The following is a 9,727-nucleotide window of genomic DNA, read 5'->3' on the forward strand; positions in this document are numbered from 1 at the left end:
CCTACGGCATGTAGAGCGAAGACTCACCGCACAGTTCTCATAGGACCACGGTGTCTACCACCCTTGCATACCTGAACGAGATGCTCTCACTGATCAAGCAAAGGCAGGCCGATATCTTTCCACCCAGTCTCAGACCTGATGTAAGAAGCACCTGGGAAAACAATGAAGAAAAAAACATGAAGGTCAGGCTTCTTCTTATAGGAGTCTCATCTCTCATGCCACCTATTCCTCCTCAGAGGGGGCCCATGAGAAGTGATACTCTCGCCTGCCTGGGTGCGGATCCTGGCCTGGTATGCCTGAAACACCACCATGGTGTGCAAGGCTTTAACAGCCTGACCTGCTGTTGTGTATGCCCTGCCATTAATCTACAACGTCGTAAGGGAGGACATGGCAGAGTTGGAGCTCTGTGTTGATGCATACTCATATGCAAGATAGTTCGCAAACATCTCGTCAATCGGCAGCATCAACACACACCCATATTCCCTCTAAATCAGTGAAAATAAAATCACTGATGACGATGAACATCAGGCCAAATATTGGTTCTTCTGTGCCCTCTCGATCTCTGTAAGAAGATCAGGAAGGAACGGAAGGCTCAACTGAGCCAATCTAGCACGAGCGATCTCTCCTCTAATGCGCCAACATGGCAACTGCAGACTGCCTGCAGCGCGTTCCATAACATCCATCAGCTCAGCATACACGGTCAGGGACACAAAATGCCAGTACTGTAATAAGCTGTTTTCCAAAAATGACTTACTTTTGACTGCTTCATTTATTTGTGAGGTATGCCTGTTAATTCACTATAGTAGTTTATTTGCACTTCCTAAAGGCAAAGTAATGCTGGAGTTCTTATAAGACTTCAGGGGTTATTAAATGTGATTAAATAAACAGAAAATTAGTAAAAAAAAAAAAAAAAAAAACATATAGGTAAGTGGTTGCCATGTCGCAGGGGCATTTTACCACAAGTGTGGAGTGGATGTACCCAACACAATCTGTTAAATTCAAAGGAAAAGGTCTCCCTCTATCAAGCAACATTGTCCATTGGCAAATCAGATGCAAACAGGAGTTCTCTGAATATATTTTGTGATTTATTAGATGGCATGCCAGGAATTAAAATATTTTTGAGCAAGTTTCCACTCCATTACCTCTTGAACTCTTGACACATTATACACTCTAAAAAATGCTGGGTTAAAAACAACCCAAGTTGGGTTGAAAATGCACCGACCCAACAATTGGGTTGTTTTAACCCAATGGTTGAGTTGTTCTTACCCAGCAATTGGGTTGTCTTAAGCAACATTTAACCCAACCACTGGGTTAAAACAACTCAACCACTGGGTTAAAACAACTCAACCGTTGGGTTAAAACAACTCAATTGTTGGGTTGGTGCATTTTCAACCCAACTTGGGTTGTTTTTAACCCAGCATTTTTTAGAGTGTATAAATTTTGATAACTTTGTTTAAATCTGTGTAAAATAAATGACCATAAGGTGGACACATCAAGATCCCTGTTATGTAACAGATAAAGGTTGCATGGGGTGTTATTATACTTCCCACCATTTGGGGACCCTATGGAATTTTTTTTCCCTAGGGTTACAGTTTTTTCTGATGGCTTAAGCTCATTTTTTTGTAACTATTGGCTATTTTGGCAAAACTCTACAAATAAGAAAACCCTTCACCAATTTAGCAAAACAATGTAGTTCTCTTGCAAAAGCTAATAAACCTTGCTTAACTCTTCAAACCTTCGTAAAAATTGTATTTTGTATCAAACAGTTTAAACAAGTTATCACATAAATAAACACCCAATGGGCCTCATGCATGAATTTTTCGTAAATATATGAGCAAATTTGAAAAATATATGAGTAATTTGCGCGTAAAATGGACCTTTACGAAAACTCTCCTGTAGATTCACAAACGCTTCGTATACCATGGATTCGTTAGTTAAACGTGTGTATATTAGTGAATTCCAAACATGTGTAAATAAGAAACGCGTGCACGCTCATTCATAATGAGCATAATCCCCGCCCATGAGTTACAACTGCACATGACGTGACCAGGAACGCTGTGGACTCCTCTGGACTTCTTCTCTGGTTTGGCTCCAGGATTTTGCATAAATGTTGAAGAGACTAATTGGCCATATGACTAGCAATAAATATTAAATTATCGTGTGTCCACCAAAGCATGTTTTAGCCAGCTAAACAACTGGTGCTCTTCTGCAAACGGCCAGCTGGTGGCGCTTGAAAGCACTTTGCAAGGGCAGCGTTTTTCCAGCTAATACTTTGATACAGAATATCCATGGCAGTAATGTGTTACTACTAGTATCTCATTTTAAAGAATATTACTGAATTTAGAAATGCAATAAAAAGCAGTAACTTCTCTATTATTGTTGTTCGGTCGGTGTACAAGTAGGATGATTGGTCGGCGTAGTTTTTGTCCCGCCCCTCCTCCACTGTGATTGGACGGCCTGGAAAAAATGACAGTGACGACCGCTGCCTATTGCCCAACGTTAAACAGTACAAACAAAACAATAAAGATGGGGCAAATCAACTCTTGAAATATTATTAGGCCTGCCCTACATAGTGCATCAAATTGCAATGTCATCAGTTTGCCTAAATTAGAACACAGAACGTTAAAATGTTTCACGCACCATTTACACGTGGTAGGGAGCAGGTGTAAATTTCTTTCGTACCAACTAACATTTTGAAAATACAAACATTTTCGTGAATCCGAACATTTATGTCAGAGCAGCTTTATGAACGATTTACACTCAAATTCGTTCTGCTCGTTTTTCATGAATGAGGCCCAATGTGCCAACTACACACTGATGGAGTGAATAAAAAACACATCTGACTTTTCCTGTGCACAAGGTAGGCTATGTCAGTTTAAGGTCATACTTTTGTCATAGTTCTGTAAAAATACAGGGATCCAAATTCAAGTATTGGTGTTTATTTACACACATCAAAACATACACAAGTGTTTTTTTTCCAAGTCAAAACAAAAAAATAGTAATTTTCATCAGATGCATCAGTCTGCATCGTGTCATCTCTCTGGGTCCGGCCACAAAATTTCGTCTATATCACATGCAATGTCCTATAGTCCAAGGCACTGGGGAAAATATCTTCTGGAAATCCGTATCCAGGCCTGACATGATAAATATCATGGTCAATTTCCCCACATGCCTCCTCCATTGCCTGTACGAGCTATGCGTTGATGGGGATGCAGAGAGAACCAGCAGGCAGAGAAGAACTCTTCAATTGGATTCAAGAATGGGGGGAGGTTAAGTACAGTGAAGTGTTGATGTTTCTCATAGCCTTATGGAATTATTTGCAATCACCATATTGACTTTTTGGGTCTCTTGTTCTACAGTGAACATTCTTCCTCTGCCCCCAGCATCTGGACGTCTAGCAATTCTGTAAAGTAACAATTTCAGTATTTTTACATGTATTGTTGTGTTTCTCATTAGAGTATGGCAGTGCTACAAAATTTAGTGTAAAGTGACTGTACTAACAGATTCTCATTTCGAAATGTCCTTACGATGCTTGCTCCAGTGTAGCGGCTCAAGTTAGGCTGAACCCGTTGGCCAACTTCCGGTCATTCCATTGTGGATTACATGGTCCAATATTGTAGCTCTGATGTTATCAGTAATTCTATTTCTTCCTCTTCTTACCTTTCTTCTTCCCCCTCCTCATCCTCCTCTTGCTTCTCCTTGTCCTTTTTCTCTAACTTCACCTCCTTGTCCTTGTCGTCCTCACCCTCTGGCTTCTTCACCTCTGCGTCCTCTTCTTTCTCCTCTTCCTCCTCTTCACCTTCACGTCCTCTTCCTCTGCCTCCTCTAATTCTCACTCTTCTCACTCATCCTGCTCCTTCCATTGTATTCCACACGTACAGCTTACCTGGCTTGGTAGATATCTTGGTAGATAGTGCTTATGCTGATTGCAAAGTGAACAAATGATCTAAAACACTTGTGACAGTGTGCCAGACAGTTGGCAAAATAGTATAAATAATAGCAATACATGTGTATAGTTTTACTAGGAGTGTGTTGATCATTTAGAAAGTGAGTGTAAAGCAGTGTGCTGTGTTAACTGTTCCGCAAAAAGAGTCCTGTGCAGTGGATTGTACCTACAGTTTTGCAAAGTGTGTGTTACAAAATTGCAAACTGAGTACAAAGCAGTGTTTGTGCTTTTAGTTTTGCAAACTCAGTGAGTGGTTTTGCTATAAGTAATAATAGTTTTAGAAATTGTGCTATGAGAATCATGGTTAGGGTTTAAGCATTCTGAAAAAAACTGTAAATACCGGTAGATAGCAGAAGAAGAGAGAGCAGTTTGGTAAGAGGAAAGCATGGCTTCCCTTTGGTAACCTTATCTTTAATGATGTCCTAATTGGTAAACGTACTGTTTGATGCTCAAACAAAGTAAGGTTTTCCCCCATATGTAAAGAGTGTCTGTATTAATTGTATGTCATTTTTGTTGAATTTTATATTAATGTTTGTAATACCTAATTAATACTTTGTTTGTAGAAGGACTCCTTCTGCAGACTCATTAGTGGTACCAATGGTGCATTGGCTATTGCATGACCTGTGTGAAATAGAAAGGTCTAATTTACATTCATTGAACCTCATTGGTGTGGGCTTTCAAATATGGACCATAGTTAAAAGGATACAAATGTGTTCTGCTTGCTTTTGGAATTGCGGTGTGGAGTATTGAATCCGGTCTGGACTTTTACCAAGGTGGAAGAACTATGTCTGTCTTCATTCGTTACATCTATGGACTGTGACTTATAAGTATTACCACACTTATTGCATCCAAACTCTCGCATTCATATCGCATTCATTTTTCTATATATATTTTTTGTATGGGTTTGGGGGTTATTTGGGGAAATTATGATCCACATTATTCAACTAAAAATACAAATAAAATTAACTATGTCTAATTTAATTCCATAAACTATAATATCTGCCAACATTGTCGCTATATGATAAATTAAAATAAGCTGATAACATCACTTTTTTCTCCAGAACGACTGTACAGCCAAATCTAATTTTGTTATCAATATTGTCCTGTTTAACACTGTGAAGCTGCTTTGAAACAATCATCATTGTAAAAGTGCTATAGAACTAATGTTTATTGATTGATTGATTGATTGATTGATTGATTGATTGATTGATTGATTGATTGATTGATTGATTGATTGATTGATTGATTGATTGATTGATTGATTGATTGATTATTTGTAAAATTGGTTTATGTTATGTTTCTTTGCTATGGGGTTATCATTGTTTATTTCAGTTGTTACTTTTCATATTATATCTCTAAGAAAATCAGTTTTGTTACATTTGATTTCTTGACCTCAACCAGTTTAAAAATAATGAGAAGTTATGTAGAACCCTCCCAAAACTATTTTCAGATATCATAGTAAACAAGTTTGTTATATAACTATTTTGTCAAAAAAAAGAAAGAAAAAAAATTGACCCAAGGATATTTTTATTAATCATCGCCAATATTTAATATATATCAAATACTTAATCAAAATACAGATCCACATATTTGGTACTAGAAAGGTTGATGTTCACAACTGTGGACATTTTTTTAATTGCTTTCACAGTTATTTGAGAAAAGTGACAGCCCACAAAATCTAAACTCGAAACTGTTCAAAGACAAGGTAGAAAAGACCATCTGCGCTGTCAAAGCTTCATAGTATTTAACTGCTGCGCTGCTTGATCTTCTCCAATTTCTCCCATGCAGTCTGGCCGGTGGAACCTGCCACAGAGAGCCAGTTCCAGTTCTATGCCAGTCCCATGAGATCAACCAACTTAACTCCTCATCTGATGGAACTGCCAGGACCTGCCTGTTCCCATCAGACCCTTTCAGAACACACTTGATTGCAAAGGCAGCTCTAGACAGTGCAAAATATTTCACAGCACTTTCACCTTCCACATCTGAAGAAAAGGGTTACAGTGCAAAAAGGGACAATAAACCAAATGTATAACTGCTACAGGTTGTGTGATTTCGGCAATCCAATAAAATCATTACAAATCACACAGCACAACATGGATATAAGAGTGTGACATCTATGTAGAGTAGAGTGTACGATGGTGACTTGATTATCGACGTTAGTATAGAGGCATAAAAGGTCATCAGCATGTGATAGTAGTAAACAAATAGAGCAAGATTGTGGTAGATTGGCAATTGTGGTTTTTATGTGTGCTGAAAAAAAGGAGGAAGAGAAAGGAGAATATGGATGTGGTCATGCCTAGGGAAAAGAAGTCAACTTGGCACCGCAATTTTGCAAATGGAGCTTGAGGTAAGTATTTTAGTGTCACGTTGTGTTGATCAGTATGCCATTTTTAAATCTAAAATTAATACATATTTTTTTTAACATAAATTAATACGTTTGTTTTTTAATTAACTATATTGATATTTTTCTGTGATAATTACCATTAAAACACTTAAACACATTGTATATATATATATATATATATATATATATATATATATATATATATATATATATATATATATATACAATTACCTCCAAATTAATGTAGAAACAACATAAATATTTGTTTAATGAAACCTTTTTATCTTTTTAGGCCAGTATCACGTAATACAGCTTATAATGTCTCGATGAAAATAATATTAAGCTTCAAAAATATATCTTTTAATTTAAGTGAATGAAAAAAAATCCTCACATAAACTCATAATACATTTAATTTGTACCTGTGCTCAAGAACTTAACAAGTAGGAAATATAAATTGTTATCTATAAGTTATGAATTCTATATAGATTATTCCTTATTAAAGGTACTAAAGTTATTTAGTTAAGAGCAGAGCATATTTAGTGAGAAATTACTTTTGTTCTTGTGGTTACTGTCATTTTAAAAGATGTTCCGCTGTCTGTCACATGATGCGTATCTCGCACCTCTTTAAACTCATTTAAGACCTTATTTAACTTTTTTAAGGCTGCTCTTATGAAGAAACTTAACCAAACTGGCATCTTGGCATACTTGTGTGTGTTATGTAAGGGATAATGTACACCCAGCCGGTTGTTATCGCAGAATAAACCCAGACAGAGTGATCAGGACCCCGACGCGAAGCGGAGGGGTCTTGCATCACTCTGAAGGGGTTTATTCTGCGATAAAAACCGGCTGGGTGTACATTATCCCGCTTATTACATGGCTACTAGTCTCAAATAAATAATGATTAGACACAAAATATTGTCTCGAGATTAAATAGTTTATTAGCTCTTACGCAAAGCTTCCGCGAAGGAAAACAGTTCCAACCTGCTTTAAGCCTTTATCTATTGCTGAATATTTGCCATTTGCCCTTGCTAAATGTTAAAATGAATGCTGAAAGGGTTAGTTCACCCGAAAATGAAGCCAAGCCTATGATTTACTCACCCTCAAGTTATCGTAGGTGTATATGACATTCTTCTTTCAGAAAAAATATATCGGAGTTATATTTAAAAAGTCCAGGCTAACGTTAATCCCAGCAGTTGTTGTAGTGTTTGAAGTCCATAAAAAATGCAGCTGTCCGTCAAATAACGTGCTCCACACGGCTCCGATGGGTAATAGAGGCCTTCTGATTCCAATCGATGCGTTTGTGTAAGAAAAATATCTATATTAAAAACGTTATAAAGGAAACCTGCCTTGAAGTCTTCTATTGTAACCCACGGCTGTTTAAGCCACAAGATGGCGCCAGCGTTAAGCATAGAAGTAGTACCGGTCAAGATAACTCGTAGTACCCGTATGAGCGGGTGTTACCTGGAAATAACATACCTCTGGAATGCGCGATTGACCAATCAGAATCAAGTATTTCACAGAGCCGTGTAATAATGTTCGTTAAAGCGCGAAGTAGAACTTGAATCTGGCGTTGTGAGATTTTTCATTGCAGCACGTTCTCTTTGTCTTGTCACTCTTAAATGGTTTTAAAGCATTTGCATGAATAAACTCGTCGATTCGCACTTCGTATTCGGACCGGAAATAGTAGACCATCAGGATATCTTTGGAATACTCTTTTCAGCATACTACGATTTGGGACATACTAATTCTATTTTCAAATACTATTTAGTATGGATGTGCGAATTGGGATGCAGGGCGTGACAACGGCTGTCTTTGAACTTCTCTTGCTGTATGAAGTAGGACCACCATTTAGGAGCCACGACCACAGAAACTGGTCATCGTTCTGCCAGGACAGCCCAAAACTGTACACAGGTATACAATACTTTGCTGCTCTATGGCCAGATTTATGTGTTTGAAACACATAATTGCAAGTTACTTGTGAAGAAATGTTTTGGAGTGTTGTGCTTCAGCACTGCTCCTCTGCGCGGATGAATCTGCGATCGCCACATCACAGCGGATCTGTCATTGTACATCCACATTAATCAACATTTGAGAGTTGTAGGTTTTCAACAGCACCTTGTTTGTGTGGGCGGTCCTCAAAGCCCACACATAGTATTCTTGCTGTCCCTGGAATCATGGAACGTGTCTGATATGCAAACAAAGTCACATCATGAGACCACACCACATAATGCACGGTAGGCCTATCTTTAATTCAAAGCTTTTGCATTACTTTCAATGAGTCTCACTAAAAGAGCTGCTGACCTTAAAGGTACGGTGTGTAGTATTTATGAGACTCTATTGACATAAATGCAATATAATATACATAACTATGTTTTCCGTTATGTTTTCAATAACTTTGAATAAGCCATTTCTATCTACACCGGCTCCCCTTTACAGTAAAGTCCCCATTATGCACTGCCAAGTTTCTACAGTAGCCCTAAACGGACAAACTGCTCTACAGAGCACTAGTCACTCTCTGCTCTCTCAGACAACGATGTCTTTGTTGTGTGTCGGCCACCGTAGCTTATCTATGTGCTTCGAAAGGGAGGGGTGAGTGTTTCATATAGATTTTTGACATAATATTAGGCAGCCCAACCTATTCTTGTGTGCATTAATGAATAATTATAATGAATAAACTTATTTACATATTATTTAATAACTTTGGTGAATCAAGTTGGTCTCTATCAAATCTGTTTAATTCCATGTGAAAATAGCCGTTTTGAAAAGCATGTTTTAATTTGTCAGCCATTTATATGCTTGACTATGCGTGTCATTGCTTCTAAGGTCTGAATCTGTGCTTTTTAAAATTGACTTGTCAGTAAAGCCACAGGGGCCACTCAAGGAAGTCCATTTGAAAGTGTTCATTCATAAAGTCAGACTGAGCTTGACTGAAAATGAGTCTTTAAATTATGACAGGCCATTAATTCAAGCATATTCATGTTTGTGAACTAAAATTCACAAAGAGGTAAAAACGATATAAATACTGTTCGTTTTCTCACACAAACCACTCGTTTCGTGTCTTTGTCCATCAGTGGTTACTTACGATGGGGGATTGTTTAATTTGGACTTCTCTGTGTATGCTCTTTGAGGTGGATGTGAGGTGGAAAAAATATCACAGGTGGATGTGATAGAAATCATTGTGTTTGTTTGATAAATACGTTGTGAGAGCCCTATAAGATAATTATTCCGGTTGCCGCTTTCAAAACAATATCTCCTAATGAACTGAAGGGAGTTAAATATAATAAAAGAAAAAAATGAAATATGCAAATCTTCTCCAATCATATCCATGGGCGTTTACTTCCAAGTCTCCAGTGCCCATCAAAACCGAGCATTCAGGATAGAGCCTCAAAACCACTGTAAAAATAGCCTATTACTTATTAGTTATGATGTTTTTAAAT

The sequence above is a fragment of the Pseudorasbora parva genome, chromosome 18 (genome assembly GCF_024679245.1).
Source record: "Pseudorasbora parva isolate DD20220531a chromosome 18, ASM2467924v1, whole genome shotgun sequence".
Taxonomy (NCBI): domain Eukaryota; kingdom Metazoa; phylum Chordata; class Actinopteri; order Cypriniformes; family Gobionidae; genus Pseudorasbora; species Pseudorasbora parva.